At 39.7% G+C, this 19,767-nt stretch overlaps 1 protein-coding gene and 1 long non-coding RNA gene across 7 annotated transcripts in view; one reads left to right on the forward strand and one right to left on the reverse strand.

Annotated features, from left to right (window-relative positions):
- Positions 1 to 19,767, reverse strand: part of DSCAM (DS cell adhesion molecule) — a 468,801-nt gene that overhangs the window by 205,681 nt on the left and 243,353 nt on the right. The gene's annotated exons all lie outside the window — the stretch shown is intronic.
- LOC134432346 (uncharacterized) lies at positions 5,541 to 11,169 on the forward strand. Of its 4 annotated transcripts, XR_010031306.1 has the most exons (5): positions 5,541 to 6,056; positions 6,622 to 6,672; positions 7,470 to 7,605; positions 7,739 to 7,933; positions 10,827 to 11,169. It is a non-coding gene; the product is annotated as an uncharacterized LOC134432346 (long non-coding RNA). The 4 variants fall into 4 exon arrangements; XR_010031303.1 differs by lacking the exons at positions 7,739 to 7,933; positions 10,827 to 11,169 and adding an exon at positions 9,716 to 10,556 and having other exon boundaries at positions 5,545 to 6,056; positions 7,470 to 7,682; XR_010031305.1 differs by lacking the exon at positions 10,827 to 11,169 and having other exon boundaries at positions 5,545 to 6,056; positions 7,739 to 10,556.

Genomic DNA, 19,767 nt, shown 5'->3' on the forward strand with positions numbered 1-19,767 from the left:
GTTTATTGTAAATAAATCTGTTCCTTTTCAGTCCCTCTGCCTCTCAGTCAGTGGAATTCAGAGCTGCTCAAAGTGTGGGAGGCCCAGCACAGCCACCATCTCTGTGGCTCTAAAATGCCACCAAAGTCATGGAAAATGTTCCACTTTATTTTCCTCTTGATTCTTCAAAGATTAGAGAGGAAAAGAGTAAAAAAAATTGCTGTAATTTTGGCATCCCTATCTGTAAGGAATATCATGGATCAGCAATGTCCTTCTGCATATTTTCAATCAAAATAGATCTAGGCAAATTTAGATGCCGTGGTGTTCTCCACTCCAAAATGTCTCTCTGTTTCATAAATGGGGATTTTGCTATAGTTATCCAGATTTTTCTTGATGTTTTACCTGAATTATTACTACCTGAGAAAATAAACCTGCCTGTTTCTTGCCTATAGAATCATAGGGTGAATACAATTGAAAAGGAAGGAAAGGAAAGGAAAGGAAAGGAAAGGAAAGGAAAGGAAAGGAAAGGAAAGGAAAGGAAAGGAAAGGAAAGGAAAGGAAAGGAAAGGAAAGGAAAGGAAAGGAAAGGAAAGGAAAGGAAAGGAAAGGAAAGGAAAGGAAAGGAAAGGAAAGGAAAGGAGGAAGGAAGGAAGTGGCGGAAGAAAGAAAGAGAAAGAAAGAAAGAAAGAAAGAAAGAAAGAAAGAAAGAAAGAAAGAAAGAAAGAAAAGAAAGAAAGAAAGAAAGAAAGAAAGAAAGAAAGAAAGAAAGAAAGAAAGAAAGAAAGAAAGAAAGAAAGAAAGAAAGAAAGAAAGAAAGAAAGAAAGAAAGAAAGAAAGAAAGAAAGAAAGAAAGAAAGAAAGAAGGAAGGAAGGAAGGAAGGAAGGAAGGGAATTTCAAGGAAAAGGGAAAGGAAAGGAAAAGGGAAAGGAAAGGGGAAGAGGGGACTGAACAAAATAAAGTAGCAGTTTGGAATTTGTAAATTGAGCTGAGATTATCTGCTGAGTCAGTTGCAGCTTTAAATAGGGACAAGAGTTGTGGTTCCCTGTTGGTTTCTCATTGAGACAGGATGAGGCCTGAACCCAGTGTTCCCAAATCAGGTAGGTCCTGAATTCTGGAGCAGCTGCATTCCTGGTTTTAGCTGCTCTAAATCCAACAGTACCCTGAGCTTTATTTGTGCTTCTGTAATCTCAGTATAAGGAAAGAAATTATTCTCTTTTATGTGCAGTGCTATGATTTTCTGAATTAGTTTGACCCTTTTGAAAAAGAGACTGTAAATTACCCAAATCAAAACATATTTTGTTGCCTTGTCTGTGTTTCTGAGACTGCAAAAATGTATTTTCATGCCAACTGTCCACACCAATTCTATTATGTTACATAAACAATCTTCAAGTTTTATAACGGAGGAATAAACCTGTTTGTTTGTTTTGATTTTGTGTTGTTTTTGTTTTTGTTTTTGTTTTTTTTTCAAATAAGGCATAAATAGATGCAGGAGCTGTGCTTTTGTGTACACAGATTGGGTTTTGTTAATGGCTATTCTTTTATGATTTAATAGTATAGATTTAATAGTATAGACCTGACTGATCACACAATGTTTTTATTTAATTGTTCCCCTCCTAATCTTTGATGAATTTATTAGGCATGAGCAGCTACAGCTGTTGTTAACTGTCATCCTCCAGGATATTGAATAAAACTGCCATAATCTTTAATGCCTGAGTTTTAGATTATTTGAGTGCTTGCATACATTGCTGTAGAAGCTGCTTTCCTCATTTCAGCTGGCAAGCAAGCAGATAATTTTAATCACAGCTAGTTTTAGGGGCTCTGATTAAAGAGGATTCAACTTTGCCCATGATATATGGAGCTGTCTGGAGGATTAAAATCTTTTTCCTCAGGCTTTTACTGGTGCATCTCACATAAATAAATAGCCTGCAGCTGACCAGTGGCTTAGCACAAATAAACTTATTCTCTGCTCTTTATATCATCAAGGACCATAACACATCTCCCCCTCCTATCTGCATGTAAATTTAAACAGAAACTCATTAATTAAAGAGAAAACCTCCCTCTACTCTGGCCTGAACAGCAGCTGCTTTATGTCACCATCATCAAATGTGCACCTTAAGAGTTCTGGAGCTTTGAAGTGATTGTGTTTCCAGAATATAAACTGTTATGGACAATATGATCAGAATAAGGCACAGCCCTGCAGACACAGAATTCCAACAGCAGCAGAATTATTTTTACTGAGTGCAGACAGCCAATATTATCCCACAGTAATTACAGCAGCTGCAGCTCGCTGGCCCCCACATGTTTAACCACATTTATTCTGCAGGTAGCTGTGAAGGCAATGGAGCATCTCAACCTGAAGGAACAGTTTTATGAGAAATTTATCATAGCACCCACTCCCTTCCATGAAAAGATCTATTCAAAGCTTCCCAAGACACCTGAGCAGTCAGAATTCTTATTTAAAGTCTGTGCAGTAGCAGACAAAGCCTCACATGGTACATTCTAGTGTAGCATTTTTATTTTGAGAGTGCAAAATGAGAGAAAGTGGAACAGGTTAATTTGGCTATGGCAATGACATGGGAAGGAATAATATCTTCCTCACTCAATTTGAAAAAGTAAACCTATGTTTGGTTAAAAAATATTCAGAATATTCACTGTGGGAGGAAGCAACTCCACTAGGAATTAGAGATAAAATAAATAATTTCTCCTGGAGACTCTTGGCCAATCTACTGGGAAAATAATTCAATGTTCAGTAAATAATTTTTAAAATGAGAGAAAAAAGCTGCTAATCAGGTACATTTCTATCTTTTTGAACAGTGTTAAGTCTATGGTGTTGCTTTTCAACAGCTCCATAAAAATTAAATATTTTTTACACTTTCTCCTCACTATAACAATTTTTCCTCTACTTTCTCTCTCGTATAAACTAATTTTGATTTTCAGCACAACCAGCTATGCTAGAAGATGGAACCCTGCTTTGTCTCTTCTTTTCCCATCACACAGGCACAGAGCTCCATGTTGTGCATTTTGTGTATTTAACTTTTCAGCTCTTATTACCACTCACACACCTACAATTTTTTTTTTTTTAAATGTCTCCTGATGAGCTATTCCCATATTTTGAGACTCAGGACACGTTTCCCTGATTATGGAAACATACAAAAACCATTTGTACTCAGTGTTGCTTCAGAAGAACTGATGAAGCAGTGTTTTAAACAGAAAAAAATAACAATAGTAAGAGCAAAAGTACGTAAAGACTTTTCTATACTTTAAAATAAACAAAACTCCTGTCATCCCTTATCCAATGAAATATTCCATAAAGGAATATTAGAAAAACAGCATTTAAGTATTATATAAGTCACATGTATTACCAACATTGCTGGAGGAAAAAACCAACCCACACTGAATTAAAATGGAAATAACTGCAACCAGTTCCTGGGAATCTGTTTGCAGACTGAATTCCATCAGCATATGGGGATTTAGCAGACCTCATTTGTTATGGGTTACAAAGTTTTATAATTCTTGCAACTTCTCTAAATAAACAGAAACACTTTGAACAAGAGTCATATTATAGCAGTGTGAATAGATGTGGTTTTCACACTATTTATTTTCTGTTTGCTGACATCTTTGTCAAACTAACTTTATAACAATGAAAAGGGTTCAGTAAATATAACTTTTCAGCAAGGAGTAAATTCACAGTGTGATTTGTGCTGAGCATCAACTCATGATTATGGGATATTTCAATCCAGCTTCATTTCAAAGATCTATGTGAGGTAAAACTGGGAAGGATGTGTAATTCCCTGCCATCTCATAAAGATTACTGTGATTCTGTACTATTACTTTCCTTAGACTGGAAGCACAAAGGAAATATCATTATAAGCACAACAAGCATCAGTCCTTTCAAATAAATGTATTTTAAGGTTTTTTATTTCCTTCTCTGAGCTACTCAGAGAATAATGGCTTGGAAGCCTGTCCAAATATCAGGATGATTATGCAAATATGCCCAAATACATTCCTAAGATAATTTTTATCATTTTCTATTTGATTGGGAAATTGAGGCACAATGAAGCAAATTGATTTGCCTAACTTTATCCTACGAGTTTGTGGCAGATTTGGGAATCCCAGTTCTGGGTTTTGAGCACCCAAACATCTTTTCTTACCCCTTATTTCACATCCTGTGCCGGAAAACCTGCCAGACTGGATCCAACACTTTATGGAGGTGCACAACAAGGGCACAGTTTGACTGTGTACATCTCTCTGAATGAGTTAAATATGATTATTGTTGTTCTCTTTCCACTGTCAGAGAATTCACCAGTGGGCTGGACATGTTTTGTTTGCACAGTGCTGATTTTCTATGAAGACCTCAGAATAAATTAGTTTTAAAATACAGCCTTTGGCCAGATTAATGTTTCAGGTAAGCTGTGTTGAACATTTTTTCACTTTTCCTGAGTTTTCCCTGTACTTACAGATGCAATTAGCTCTACAAATGATTTAAAGCATCTAATTTTTTTACACTTAGATTTGTTCTAAAGTTTTAAATGGTTGCATTTCAGCATTTGTTAGGCTGCTAGAGTCTATAATGTGTTCTGTTCTGTCTCTTAAATGATGAATGTTAAGGAAACAGAGGTGTTTTATGGCAAAAAAACCTACTGCAAACTCATATTCTACATATGGGACTTTAGGCTGAAAGTCACACAAAGCATTTTTTCCACTTCTAAATTTTTTTTTTTTCAGGAAGAATAGGTTATAAAAGCAACAAAATAAATATGGCCAAGCAGACACAGACCTGCACTGCCTGGACCCTAAGAACTTCCCTCAGCAGTCAAAAACTCTTTCTTTCTTTTGTTTTTCTTTTCCTTCCTTCCTTCCTTCCTTCCTTCCTTCCTTCCTTCCCTTCCTTCCTTCCTTCCTTCCTTCCTTCCTTCCTTCCTTCCTTCCTTCCTTCCTTCCTTCCTTCCTTCCTTCCTTCCTTCCTTCCTTCCTTCCTTCCTTCCTTCCTTCCTTCCTTCCTTCCTTCCTTCCTTCCTTCCTTCCTTCCTTCCTTCCTTCCTTCCTTCCTACTCCGACACTTCCTTCCTTCCTTCCTTCCTTCCTTCCGACACTTCCTTCCTTCCTTCCTTCCTTCCTTCCTTCCTTCCTTCCTTCCTTCCTTCCTTCCTTCCTTCCTTCCTTCCTTCCTTCCTTCCTTCCTTCCTTCCTTCCTTCCTTCCTTCCTTCCTTCCTTCCTTCCTTCCTTCCTTCCTTCCTTCCTTCCTTCCTTCCTTCCTTCCTTCCGACACTTCCTTCCGACACTTCCTTCCGACACTTCCTTCCGACACTTCCTTCCTTCCTTCCGACACTTCCTTCCTTCCTTCCTTCCGACACTTCCTTCCGACACTTCCTTCGACACTTCCTTCCTTCCGACACTTCCTTCCTTCCGACACTTCCTTCCGACACTTCCTTCCGACACTTCCTTCCTCCCTCCCTCCCTCCCTCCCTCCCTCCCTCCCTCCCTCCCTCCTCCCTCCCTCCTTCCCTTCCTTCCGCCACTTCCTTCCCCCACTTCCTTCCTTCCTTTTCCTCTCTTTCTCTCTTTCTTTCTCTTTTCTCCCTTTCTCTCTTTTCTCTCTTTCTCCCCACGGGTCACTAAACAACCTGTGGAGTCACAGAGTGGCCTTGCCAGAACCACATGACATTAGCACAGATGGCCTTGACCACGTTAATGACATTTCCATGGCAAGATCCATATCATTGACATTTCTTGCAATCCCAGAAGCTGCAAGCAGCATGAAGTTCTCTAAACAGGACTGACCTGACAGAAAAGCCCCCACGTGTCCAGCACAGTGCAGGACCCCAGACATTCAGAGCAGCATTCCCAGCATGAATCAGACACATCCACATCCTCTGGCACTGCTGGAGATGGAGAACATCATCCAAAACTGTGCATGGAATCACCACCAGGATCATCCCAAGCTCTGTGAGGTCCAGGGAGGGGATTCTCCTCTTTGCTCTCATGAGATCCCACCCAGAGTGCTGTGCCCAGTTTGGATGTCCCAAGATCAGAAGGATCTGGAACTGTTGGAGCAAGTCCAGAGGAGGCCATGAGGTTGATAAGGGGACTGGGACACCTTCCTTATGGAGAGAGGATGGGAGAGGTGGGGCTGTTCGGCCTGGAGAAGAGAAGGTTGTGTGGAGAAGCTTCCAGTGTCTGAAGGGGCTACAAGAAACCTGGAGAGGAGCAATTCATCAGGAACTGGAGTGGTAGGATAAGGGGGAATGGGCTCAAAGTGAAAGAGGGGAAATTTAGGTTTGATATAAGGAAGAAATTGTTCCCTGTGAGGGTGGTGAGGCCCTGGCACAGGGTGCCCAGAGCAGCTGTGGTTGTCCCATCCCTGGAAGTGCCCAAGGCCGGGCTGGACAGGGCTTGGAGCAGCCTGGGACAGTGGAAGGTGTCCCTGCCATGGCAGGGGTGCATTGAGATGATCTTTCAGATCCCTTCCAACCCAAACCATTCCATGATTACCACAAGGATGCAAAATACACTTTAAAGGAGAGGATCACTGTGAAACCTGTGGAGCAAACATGTGTCTCTTGTTTAAGGAGGGGACCATGTGTTCAAAGGGATTTTAAATTATGTACAGCAGTCATTTCTCCTTATTTATGCTTTGCAGCTCCCTAAAAAGAGATGTGACTCTCTGCAAGTGATGCTTCCAATGCATAAGGTCTGTAAGTACTCCTTTTTTGCACAAATTAATCTAAAGTAAGGATATTCACCCAATTTGCTTTGATGTACTTTGTTCTCCTGAGAAAACACAGCACAGTTTTGACATTTTACATGAGCGTCCAAAAAATGCTGGTGTCACTTAGATAAGAACATTTAAAAATAATTATCCCTATTTTTCAAAACTAGGCAGTGGAAAAGTAATGAAGAAAAAACTCTGAACTAAAACTACTTTTCTTCTCTTTTCCTGATACTCAGCTTTAATCTTTGTATACTCTTGTATGCAGCCAATGGCTTAGGGATGTGAACAGCCATAAATGAATCTTAAAAAAAGAGAAAATTAACGTGGCAAAATCTGACAGCTGTATGGCATTTATTCTAAGCAAATTCTGCATTGGTTCAATCTCTCGAGCAACTGTTATTTGGGTCAACATTATTGCTTTCATAGCTCACAGTCTTTATCTCCTGGGAGAAAGCCAATTTTTTTCTTCACTCCAATCCTCTTAGGCAGAGCCCCAAGGGTCTGTATCAGTGACCTGAGGATTTGCATTCTACACCATGTCCGTGGTTGGGACACACTATCTCCCTCCCTGGAGCATTTTCATTAAAAAGGTGGAACAGCCCCTGTAAATTGAGCCTCCTGGATTTTTTTAAAATTCTTTGTGGAGCAAAGGGAACATCCTACAAAGCAGAGCAAAGACCAGGGAAGACGGCGGGGGGAATAAATAAATAAATAAGCGATATCCCAAAGATCCAAAAGTCAATATTCCGTGTTTCATTTCTTTTTCTTTCTGACAGGAGCTCTGGCCCCGGAGCCTGGTCAGGGGCAGCTCAATAATAACGATCTAAGGCTGGTCTTCAGTAGAGACTCAACAGCTGACAGCTCTTCTGTTCAAACTGACAAGGGCACAAAGGAAGGCTTGAATAATTAATTGTGAGTGCTTGGATGTGGTTTGATTGTGTGACCAACCTGTTACATCGACTTGCTTTCACCTAATCTTTCAAAACGAGGTATTAAAACTGAAACTCTGCTATTCTTCCTTATTTGCTGGTTGTCTCTTCCTCAGGCTGCAGGATGAGCCCTCCATGGGATGGAAGGTGGGGAAGGAGAGCCCTGATCACACGTGAGTGAATAGGACTCTGTGCAAAAACCCAGCCTAGCCTCTATGAAAAGTACTTTTAAATTCTATTACATGGATGTAGCCATCAATAAAATAAGTAAAAGAAAAAAGGATGGAAAAAAATGTGGGACGTTAGCAAAGGTAACAGCTATTCACTTATTAACTTCTTCCTACCACAAAAAAAAAAAAAACCCAAACACACAAAAAACCCCCCCAAAACTCTAAAGCCCTAAAAGACCAAAAAAACCTCCCAGCAAATGATAACAATTATCTTAGGAATGTATTTGGGCATATTTGCATAATAAACGAAAATAAATGAAATCCAAAAAGACCCAAACCAAACCAAAAAAAAGTCCTAAAAGACCCAAAAACTCAGCCACCAACCCCTGGAAAAAATAAAACAAAAACAAAACCAAACCAACCCTAAAAAAAAATCAAAACCCCAACACCTTTCTCACTTCATTTCATTTTTCAGCTAACTTTTCATAGACCAATTTCCCACTTAAATAGAAACTGCAGACACCTGAACATTCAGAGCCAAGTCATATGATAAACACCATCTCAAACATAATCTGCATTCATTATTAAATGAATAGATATTATTAATTATAAAATAATAATGAAATATTTTTTAAAATAATTATAAAATAGTAAAAAATATAAAATCATTTTTAATAGGGACATATATGTTAACATGCATGACTTCAGCATTGTCTTTAACTCAGATGCCGCTTTCTCAGCAGGCACAATAAATCTTTGCTGAACTCATTCACCACAATTGGGTGACAAAAAGAGTGGGTGTCCAATAATTTCTGGTTGCTAAAGTTCTTTGAATAAGAGGAGGAAAGGCCACCATGTCAAGCTGCCCAAGGTCTGCAAATGTGTAGTTAAATGCTGGTTTTGGGTTTTGAAGGAGTATTTGCTGCAGTGAACTGTGCTTACAATGGTAAACTGCACCTTGGGAAACTGAAAATCTCTCTGTGATTAATAAAAAGTATTTTCTGTGAGAGCCAAGCTCCTCTCTCCCCTTATTCAGACAAAATTCCCCTGGGGTTTTACTCTGGATGGAAAGACTGACTGAGCAAGGAGTGAATATTTCAAAGTTTGTTTGATAACTCATTTTCTGAGCAACAGCCAGCACTTAAATGAAAGAATCTGATTGTTCAGGGAGTCCTGATCATTGCACTGTGTTCTAATCCCAGCTCATGGTCTATAGAACTGACAGAGTCTCCAGTGCTTAATTATAAGAAGAAACCTGTCTCTATAAAATACGACTTATGTTTAAGGTCAACACTGGCTCTTAAAAGAAATTAAGTTTTGAAGAAGAAATCAAGATACCTGGAAATAAAATATTAATAAGATGCTAAAATTTTAAGTTACCTTATTTTTTCCTTTCAAACAACCAATACTCTGTGGAGAGGCATCACCTGTTTCTACCAGATTGTACCCTGTGGCACATATTAGGATTGCTGAAAAAAGTATTTTCCAACACTTTTAGGAGCAATATTTCCTTTGACTATAACCTCTGTTAAATATTTATACATTAATCTTAATTTTTATGTAGGAAAATATCCTATATATGCATGTGTGCACATGCATGTCCCCATCATGTGGGTGATAAATAATAGAAGGTCCCTCTTTATGATAAATTATGGATGGGATTTATAATATATGAATTAAAGTTAACTGCAGGAAAAATCATTCACATACAAGAAGCTGGGGGAAGAACTAAACCCTGCAAGAGAGAGGTGGCAAACAATTCATGTTTTACTTCAGAAAAGCAGATCTGAGGATTCCATAATGGTGCAGCTTTCTCTGCTATGTTTGTGGAAACATTTTCCACCAAAGAAACAAATAAATGAAATAAATAAATATGGAAAATTTAAATGTCACTGGACTGAAATTCTATTGACAATTTGGCAGGTACAAGGAAGAGCTGCAGAAATTGCTCAAGAGATGAAAGCCCAGTTTTAAAATGGTGGGATAAGGAAACAAAGACAGCTGTTATGAAATAACAGTTCAGTTATGAAAAAGGAGCAAATAAAGAGAAATAACAACTGTCTGAAAGATGAAGGAAAAGACCTTTAAATTATTAGGTCAGTTCATATCTTCATATCTTATCAGAAAGTGAAAACAGAATCAATTGAGCATAGGCAGAAGATGGAAAATTCAAGCATCAAGGTATTCACAAAAAGGATCACAGTTCATGGAGAAATTACAAAGTGGATACAGGAACTCTCTGGTAAATTCCAAACAAAAATAGGGAAGGACAAAAACATCTAAAAGGGGGAAAACAAACAAAAAAAAAAAAACAAAAACCCCAACCAAAACCAATCCAGGACATTTGTCTTTCTTACGGGAATTTCCACACTTTGACTGAACAAGAATTGTGTCAACAGGTGCTGTCAGCCCAATCCAGCATCACATGAACCAACCTCAAAAAAAATTTGATATTTAGAGGAATCAGGAAAATAAATGTGTATTCATTTTAGATCTAGATCAGTCTTTCCCCTAATTTCTGAAATTCCTGGTTTCAGTCTGGATTAGGACCCAATCTATGTTAGAAAATTAGCAGAGGTACTTATGATTTCCTATAATTTTATTCTTTCAGAATTACAAAAGCATAAATTCTCTTCTTTTTTTTTTTTAACTTAACTCATTTTCATGTTAATATAAATCTGTATTTTGCTCATTTTTTCTCACTGGTCCACTTCACTTTTTTTTTTTTGTGAAGTGGCTACAGATGTCTTTTCAAGAACATGTTCCAAACCACAATAAAATTTTAAAAAAAGTACTTTGTGCTTAGTGCCCTTTCTCTAAAGTATCCTTGATGTTTTCTGTGAATATTAATTCCTAGCATTGGAATATGGAAAATTTTAATTTTGAAGTGATGAAGTCATTCCTTTATTTTTGGTCCTTGTTCTGCTGTCATAAATCTGAGAAGGAAAACATTCTGTAATGCTGTTTCTAGCTCAGAGGTTAAAATTAGTCTGAAATTCAGCTTACTAATTATCTCCCGTATCTGACTGCACAGCAACCATTTTATAAAAGTGAGACAGAATTCCACCACTTGGAAGGGATGGAGAAAGAGAGGACTGTGGATGTTTTGATGGATGGTGGGACGTCTCTGAGCTACCAGTGAGACACAGCCATGAAAGAGCCAAATAGGATTCTAAGATAAAACATGAAGCAATAGCACCACTGAATAAGATAAGAGCTCATCTAGGATATCATCTGTAATCCAAGCTGGTTTTGTTCACACAGGACATCTCCAATAAGAACTAAAAATCAGGCATGTAAGTGCTTACAGATTATAAAAACCCTCTATTTTTTAGAGAGACTTTTAAAAATTGATTTATTTTTTCTCCCAAAATAAATGTAGCAATAAATGTGTCAATAAAAATATTACATTGAACAACAAAATGTGTATGTTTGGGTGTATATGCCAGGGAGGGAGTGGAGAATTGTTCAATTTAAAGAGCATTACTGGAATGAGATTTAATGGCTTTGAGTTATCCATTAATAAAACTTAGTCTAGACAATTGGAGGGGATTAGAAGATTGGAAGATGGGGAATGTCCCAAACAGAGCATGGGGAAATCTGCCTGTCCCAAGATGGAGCCTGGGATGGAATTTGCCATGACTGTGTAACACAGTCGAGGAATTTGGGATGCTTTGGACATTAAATTCAAGCAAAAAAAAAAAATTTATATATATATTTCTTAAGATTTCTTGGAATTTATCATATTTTGTTGACACTATGATTAAGATCCAATCATTAATTGTAGAGTTTAGGAAATTTTTGTCCACCAGGCTCTTCTTTGGTGTATCTATTTTCTTGTGAGCCTCCCCTTGCTGCCAGGCAGAAAACAGCAACATCCTAAAGTGCAAAGGCTTAGGAAAACCTAAAGTGCTTAATTGGCATCTGTTGTTTGCATGCTCAGGATTATGGACCCTCTCCTAATTTGGGAATAATAAAGAATTATGGTACCAACCAGACTGGCAAGGTCTAGGGGCTCTTTTACTTTTCTCTGTGCCACTTGGGAGTTTATTTATGAGAGCTGTCCTGCCATGGAATTTGTAGGATATCATTTTATTTATCCCTCGCCTTCATTGTGCCATTTTGTTCTGAGCAGCTTGTTTTGGTTGTAGTTTCTTGGGTGTTGGTTTGGTTTATTTCTTTTCTGAATTTAGATTCTGAACAGCACAAGTTTCAAGATTAGTTGAGGAAAAGCTTAGGGAGGGCTTTTAGTTTTGTGGGTTTTTTTGGAGACTAATAATAGATGTTCTGTGAACTCTTCTGAGTATATATTTATGTTCATGGAACTGAACTTGATGACCCAGGTCACTCTTTTCCTAAATTCTAATGGAAGCTGCAGTTATTTTTTGCTCTTATGCCCCCATTTCAACTGAGTTTCTGAAAGTTTCACAGCTGGGAGTGAAGCAAAAGATCAATTTTCTTTTTTCTTGTGAGATTTTTCTCTTTTTTTTTCCTCCCCAGTTCTGTGGAAGGAATCACAAGGACAAAACCTTTTGGGAACTTGGTTGAGGAAGCTCACTTCCTTCCAGAAAAATGGAATGTCTAATTTGGCAGAGTTCTTGCATTTATTTGCAGTAGGTTAACAGTGATGCACTCTGAAGATAGAAAATTAAACTATTTGGTACTTCTTGAAAATAAGATTTTCACATGAAGATTGTACTGTGAAATCTATTTACAAGGAGAATTATAAGAACCTCTGTTCATGCCTTACATCATGCTTTGCTAAATTCAGGAGTTGTCAACCCACAAAAGAAAAAAGGCCTGTACACAGTGAAAACCACTGGGTTTTTTTTCCTAATTTACACCTTAAATAGTGTGATTGTGTGGTTATTTTTTGTCACAATGTCACTGAAAAAAATAGCCGCCACAACATTTCTGCTGGCCACTGTTCTTAGTACAAGTGTCCTGATTTTGGTTAGTAATGACTGATACCACTGCATTGCTGGAAATGCAGGAGAAGAGGAAGCAGAACTGAACGAATCTCATCACCAAAATATCAGTGTGAACCTCAGGAAAAATACAAATGCAACAAAACAGAGGTTTGTTACTCAAGTTTGCTTGGAGCTGCAGAGACATAAAGCTTGTGTAAAATTTTATCATATTTATCCAGACAAACCAGTAACAACAAGAACATGGGTTATTCTGAAGTTTCATAATGGAGTCCTGGACAATATTGGTTGGTTTTGTCTCACACCTATAAAAATACTCACAGTCATTTCCCTGAAATCTACAGTGGAGCCAGGGAATCTACAGGAGGTCCTTCACTCCTTCACTCTCAGAATCATCACAACAAAGTTTCAAAATATGCAAAATGGATGATCATAAAAAAGATTTAAATGCTATAAGGCTCTGGACAGAATTAATGTGATGTCCCAACAGTGCATCCTCTAAATAAATTTGGGACAATAATGACTCAGAGAACTCAGTTATGTCCTGCTGATTTTAAAGACAAAATGGGCGCAACTGCTCACAGGTGGGTGAAAACCAGATCTCACTCAAAGACAATGCTCCAGTTTGCTGATCACTGAGAAAATCCTGAATATTAGAAATGAAAATGTTATTACCTGTTGTATATAACCCCAAAGCTCATTTGTACTGGGAGCCTGAGTACTGTTCCCAAAATCATTCCCTCCAGGTCTTAAAGTACCTGCAAATCTCTCTTATGTTGCTCCTGGCAACAGGGAACTTAAAAAGTTAAAACTAATATTGTGAGAGCAAAGCAAGCTATGAAATAGTCATAATGCATACAATTAATTGTTATCCTGTTGGGCATAACCACTTCTAAAAATCTTGTTTGGAGTATTACAAGTCATCCTGAAGCAGAGGCATTCAGAAGTCATTAATATTTTAACTCCTCTTGACCTTGGATCTTCTGGAGAAGCCACTGACCTAGTTTGGTCTGTTTCTTCAGCTACTCCAGGAAGTTTTTTGCAACTGAATAAAAAAAAAGAGAAAAAGCTCTTTCCAGATCTCAGGAGAGAGAAGAGAGAGGGTGTGGATCCTTTTCAGAGCTGATGGGCATCCACAAGCTGTATGACCCACCCCTACAGGACAAGAGTATCAAAAATCTTGCAAATGTTGTACCCACAGACAAGAGGGCAGAAATTAGAGTCAATTCCTCAACACTTTTCTGTGGGAAACATTCCTTTGATTGTGTCTTCCTTATTATAAATCATGGATTAGGATTTAGCATGCAATTATAAACAGAATTGGATCCTGGAAGAACCCATAAGTAGTATTCAAATCTCAAATCAAAAATTGCAATTATTCCTTGTCTAGATCAAGTTTATTCCTTCAATCTGACTTTTTGTTTCTCTTTCTTCTGGACACTGGGATTATCTTGCCTAAGTCTGTGATTCTGTGATTTCTTTTGAGGTTGTTTTTTTTTTCTTCCTATGCTTTGCACTTACTGGGAGGGGGGGAAGAATATTGGCATCTGCAAAGCGATTGACTGTGCAGCCTGATCATTTGCTAAGCATTATTAAAAGCTCCCTGAAATCACTCCAGTGCTTTGCCCTTTACAAGCCATCAGCCATCAATTCAGACCATCAAATGTGATTACCAGCACTCCTCCTGAAGCTACTTCCAAGCCATTAGGCTGATCGAAAAGCTGTGTCTTTCTCTTCCTCCCAAGTGCATGTAAATCCACCAGACCTGTGTTTGTGGGGTGATTCATTACACTTCTGAATAGCATTTGTGGTGTTAAAACTCCAAGACGAGTCAGAATTCATGAAATTTTCAGATATTGTCCTTATTCAAGGGAACTTTTTCAGAAATAGGCTCACATGTTCCTCTCTCTTCTCTCTGCCTCTATCCATTATGTATTTAAAATGTTCTGCTGGTGTGTAAAGAGATTTAATGACAGTTGCTTGGAAAACTACAATTAGAAAAGAATCAAACTTTTCTACCAAAAGTTTTTTAACCATTCCATTTTTTTTTTCCCTGCAAAAAATTTTTTTACCAAACATCCTTTTTTTAAGGACTATATTGTGGCTATTTTGCGCTTCTCTCTGAGCAGGAGTGGATGACTTCTAGAGAACTCTTATCCATGGCCTAGTGAAATTTCCTGTAGGAAAGTGGTAAAAGCTTTATATTTGCCACAGATTGATTTTCTCAGCACAGGGATGGTTTTCTGCACAGTTATAACTGAACTGAGGTGTTGCCTCTCCTTCCAGCCCAACCTTCACTCCAAGAACACACAAAATCACAAACACAAACATCTCACAGAGAAATATCAACAATTATTGAGCTGAAATACTCAGGACTGCCCATCAAACATAAATGTGAAAAGCTCAACAACCTGCACTTTCTTAATTTCATCCTGAATGAAAAATGGAGGAAACTGAACATTTCATGAATATTCCAATAGAAATTCAGCTCTCAGGCATGTTACAATCTCCTCCTATTTTAAATTGAGCAAATTACTAACTTCTCATTTATTTATTTGTGTGGGGAATGTCTTTCATGTGGTTTCTCATTCTATAATTGGAACATAATGTGTCCAGATTATTTATCTTCACTGATTGAGAAACCATAACAAATTCTCACAAAAGCAAGAGGTCCTGCAGCAACAAAAGCAGAAAAAAAAGTCATTATAAATGCAAGACAGCAAGATAGACAGGTAACTAGAAGATGCACCATTCCCTGCAAATAATTTATAACAAATCATTTATTTATCCAATTCCACCATTTTTGTCTCCTCACAATGCATTAGCAAGATCCTGGAGTCCTAGAACTGACTTTTTACTTGAAATTATTAATGATATTTCCCCTTTAAAGATAAAAAGGTTTGTCTTCTCCTTTCTTTTCAAATGATTTTACAAGGCTTGAAAATTGCACACAGTTAAATAAGACAACTATTTTGGAGCTTTAGAAAACTGAAAATTATCTAGATCTTAATTTTGTGGCACAATTATGCCTAATTACTTTTTTTTTAAAGATACTTTTCTAAGCAGGATGCTTCAGTAATGCTAGGAGAGTAGTTAAGATTTATTTCACTCTGATTTTAAGCAAATCAGATGTCTAAGTACCACACAGATCTAGGTCAGTCACATTACTCCTTGTCCTATGACTGCAGCTCCTGGTGAAAAGTCTCTGTTGAAAGTTGAAACCCAGAGATTTTTTTTCCCCCTGTTACAGACAACGTTTGCATTTGGTTTGCCCAGGGGCTTATCTTTTTTACTGATTTCCTTTCCTAATGACAATGAACATTTTCTTCTGGAGGGAAACTTTCCCTTGCACAGTGGAATGGCTCTGAGGAACCCAACATGGGGAGCATGGACGTTTTCCTGAAAGGTGCATTTAAAACATGCAGGGATTGTTTAGGGAATTGTTTGGAAGGAGTGTGGAAATTTGGAATATCCCCAGGGAGGAGCCCCCAGAGCCCCTCTGGGCTCTGCTCAGGGCTGGGCACTGCCCAGGGCAGAAGTTGTGCCTCCTGTGAGGGGAATTGCTGGGCTCAGGCCCTGCCCGTGGCTCTGGGGCCATTGCTGGGCCTGGAGCAGAGCCTGGGCCTGCTCTGAGCTCTGCACACAGGGACAGACACAGGGACAGCCAGGGACAGACACAGGGACAGCCAGGGACAGACAGGGAGAGACACAGGGACAGACACAGGGACAGACAGGGAGAGACACAGGGACAGACACAGGGACAGACAGGGACAGACACAGGGACAGGCAGGGACAGACACAGGGATGGACACAGGGACAGCCAGGGACAGACACAGGGACAGACAGGGACAGCCAGGGACAGACACAGGGACTGACACAGGGACAGACACAGGGACAGACACAAAAACAGCCAGGGACAGACACAGGGACAGCCACAGGGACAGACACAGGGACAGACACAGGGACAGCCACAGGGACGGACACAGGGACAGACACAGGGACAGACACAGGGATGGACACAGGGACAGCCACAGGGACAGACACAGGGACAGACACAGGGACAGCCAGGGACAGACACAGGGACAGACACAGGGACAGCCAGGGACAGACACAAGGACAGACACAGGGACAGACACAGGGACAGACACAGGGATGGACACAGGGACAGACACAGGGACAGACACAGGGACAGACACAGGGCCGGGCAGGGACAGACACAGGGACAGACACAGGGACAGACACAGGGACAGACACAGGGACAGACACAGGCCCAGGCAGGCCCAGGCAGGGCTCAGCCCCTCTCTCTCCCTGGGGCTCCTCTCCAGGCTGAGCAGCCCCAGCTCCCTCAGCCTTTCCTGGGCACGGAGCTGCTCCAGGCCCTTGCTCAGCTCCAGGAGCTCCTGGCCCTGCTGTGCTGAGGAGCCAGAGCTGGGCACAGCAGCCAGAGGTGCCCCCCGGGCTGGGCACAGGGGCAGGGTCAGCCCTGACCTGCTGGCAGTGCCCATCCCAATGACCCCAAGTCCTGTTGGTAGCTTTGTTAGTGTCAGAGCCAAGTGACACTCCTGTAACTACAACACCTGAGTTAGGTGTACACGGATACAAATTCCCAAATTTAGTATTTGAGAACTCACTTATTTTAACCCAACCCTTCAGTGAGCAGCTGTCACAGCAGGACCATGTCATGGAGCACAAAACAGGCAACACAGAGCCTGAAACAAAAAGGCTCCTCTGCTCTGAAGATTCTCCTGAAAGCTGTGTTATAAAAATTACAAGGGCCGAGGACCTTTAGCAAAAGCTTAATCAGCAGTTTCTTTTATGAAGTAGTGTTAAAATCTGTTGCAATATTAATGATTTTAGCTCCTCAACAATAGGATACCTTTAATCCTGCCTGTGGCATAAAATAGTGCTTTTAACATTTTGACTTTCTGTCAGTATTAGAATACATATTAAATGACAGAAAATTCATTATGTGTTGCAGTATAAATTAAGGGCAAAACCCAGATAGATCAGCCACCTTGTTCACTCAGATAACAGACAGCATATTCAGAACTATTTCTTATATGATTTTGCATTTTTTAAGCTACACTTAGTGCTTTCCTTTTTCTACTACATTTACTAAGCTATGTATATTTTACAAAGTACTTATTTGCCAAACTTAATGCCTTTTCCTCAGAAATGCTGCTCATAAAGAGAAAGTGCATAAAGCACATATTAAATTGACATATGCCAGCAAAGGGAAAGAGAAGAGAAAAGCCAGCACGTCTTCTAAATTTTTACAGCCCTCCAAAATTTTTCACTTATATTTTACCAAGACAGTTTAGGTTTAAAAAAATTAACTATTGCTACAACACGTAAAACACCTAAGGATCACATTTTTTAGAACTGGTACCCCAGGATGACTTTTTTTTTGTGTCATAGAAGGACTGTCAGGTAGGACAACTGTTTTAAAGATTCTATCCTGACAAGAAGCATTAAAGGCATGTAGCATGAATTGCTTTCACCTCCTTCTACCCAAAATATTTTCATATTCAAAGTCAACCAGGGCTGAAAATCTCAGTAAAAAAGAAATCCACAGTCTTAGCATTGCAAATAATTAAGCAGGAATACATAAGAAATGGGGTGGTCTGTGAATTTCAGAAGCCTAATCTTTTAATCAGAGAAGGTTCAATTTTTCATACAAATATTTCTGAAGCCATTGCACTGGTGGGAAAACTGAAGCATTAACATGGCAGAACTAGACAATCCATTTAGTTGTTGGGACTGAAAAGAACTGATTGATTTATTGATTACTACCTTTTACAAAAGGTAGTAATCCATTGCTGTTATCCATTGCTCTACTGTATTACCATCCATAAATGAATGTATGAACAATTTAAAAAATTTGCTATTTCAGTGCAGAATGATCTTCCTGGTTTAAAATCAAAGTTTTAAAACTAAAGGCTGAAGTATTTTGCTTACAATGGTCCTAAACTTGAAATACACCCTTATAAGTTGCATGTCTCATATTTGAGAGACTTCAGAGGTGATTTCAGAGCTGGTTTCAGAGCTGGATTGAAACACAAACCAACTAAATGACTTCAAGACTACCAGTCCACATGTACTTAAAAGTATTACCCATAATTTAGAAAATCTGGACTTCCATTACCTTTGAACTTGTAGTTGTGCAATTTTACTGAACCTGGAGATGAGGTTTTGCTGAGTGCTGAAGGATTTTAAATTAGACTCAGCACATGTGAACACAGTAGGTGGTTGGCTTGTGCACAAGAACTCAATTGTGAGATGCCCCAAGCACAGGAAAGGAAAAATCTGGATTATTTAGAGTGATGCAATGGTGTGGGCAGGAAGGAACCTTAAAGATCATCCAGTGCCACCCCTGCTGTGGCAGGGACACTTTCCACTGTCCCAGGCTGCTCAAAGCCCCAGTGTCCAACCTGGCCTTGGGCACTGCCAGGGATCCAGGGGCAGCCACAGCTGCTCTGGGAATTCCATCCCAGCCCCTGCCCACCCTGCCAGGGAACAATTCCTCATTGCCAAGATCCCACCCAGCCCTGCCCTCTGGCACTGGGAGCCATTCCCTGTGTGCTGTCCCTGCATCCCCTGGCAATTGTCTCTCTCCAGCTTTCCTGGGGCTCCTCCAGGCCCTGCAAGGCCACCCTGAGCTCAGCCCAAAGCTTCTCCTGTGCAGGTGAACAATGCCAGCTGTGCCAGCCTTTCCTGCCAGCAGAGCTGCTCCATCCCTCTGCCCATCCTGGAGCCTCCTCTGGGCTCTCTGCAGCAGCTCCAGCTCCTCCCTGCGCTGGGGCAGCTCTGCAGGTGGGAAATCACCTGAGGGACACAGGGGCAGAATCACTTCCCTACACTCCAGTTTAGACAAATAATAAATATTTTGTTGATATATTTGTGTGTATATTTGTTTTCTGCATTAGTTAATCTCCCCTTTTCTCCAGCAACAAGGAGAATTTTTATGATTCACTTATTTAAAAGGGAACCTTTCACTGTGCTCTGATACACCCCAAACAGGGTTCCTCTACTATTTACACTGAGTAT

Source organism: Melospiza melodia, chromosome 2 (genome assembly GCF_035770615.1).
Source record: "Melospiza melodia melodia isolate bMelMel2 chromosome 2, bMelMel2.pri, whole genome shotgun sequence".
NCBI classification, from domain to species: Eukaryota; Metazoa; Chordata; class Aves; order Passeriformes; family Passerellidae; genus Melospiza; species Melospiza melodia.